Source organism: Cynoglossus semilaevis, chromosome 15 (assembly GCF_000523025.1).
Source record: "Cynoglossus semilaevis isolate Cse_v1.0 chromosome 15, Cse_v1.0, whole genome shotgun sequence".
In the NCBI taxonomy this organism is placed as follows: domain Eukaryota; kingdom Metazoa; phylum Chordata; class Actinopteri; order Pleuronectiformes; family Cynoglossidae; genus Cynoglossus; species Cynoglossus semilaevis.
The window spans coordinates 16,338,138-16,338,981 of NC_024321.1; positions in this window are offsets into that span (position 1 = coordinate 16,338,138).

An 844-nucleotide genomic window follows, 5' to 3' on the forward strand; every position below is an offset into this window, starting at 1 on the left:
ACGAAGCCTGTTCCATCCTGGTGATACTCTGTAATGTAGTACTGTCTCATGTCCATGTACTTCCTGATACTTTTACTCACTAGGAGCAGACTTGATATATTCACAGTACTCTACTGTACTGTACTGTATTGTACTGTGCTGTACTGCGTGTATTCGCTGGGTCGTGCAGTTGTCTGGAGGACTTCCAGGATGTCCGTGATTTTTCCAGGCTGCAGCTGCAGCCAGCAGATGTCAGCATGTAAACTGTACCGTTTACGGCGACACAAAACATCTGCGTCATTACTGATGCCATTGAGCAACTGCTAAAGCGTTCACTACATCACGGCGCCGATCCAGTGGGACTTGAAACAACCTGCTGCCGCCTTCCCAGGGTTTACCTCGCCGTGGGTTTGGACTCGTGCGGCTGGAAGTACGACTGTGTACTTCACCAACTGTTTGGTGTTGGAAAAGTTTGTTTGTTGATCCGCCATATTTGTTTTTGAGGTATCCAGCCAAGTATTGGAGACGTATACAGTACGTATACAATGTAGGTAAAAAAAAAAAAAAGCAGGGAAACAGTTCCTCGGGCGTGCGCCGTCCTTCAGCTCTTCTTCTGGTGATCCAGGTGATCCCACTCTGCGTCTGTAGTTATTCGTCTCTGGCTCCGTGTGGACCGGAGCCAAGGATTTTAGGCTTTGATTAATTGCACAAAATTCTCCTTTTCATTCCATGATGAACTCTAGTTCAGTTTTTTTGTTAACGAAGGGCGGACTTAGCGTCCCACAGATCCTGCCCGGTCAGGTCAGTTCTGGACTTCCTCCAGCTTCTCAAAGGAGAAACCTCAGGAAGACGATTCTCGTGGAAC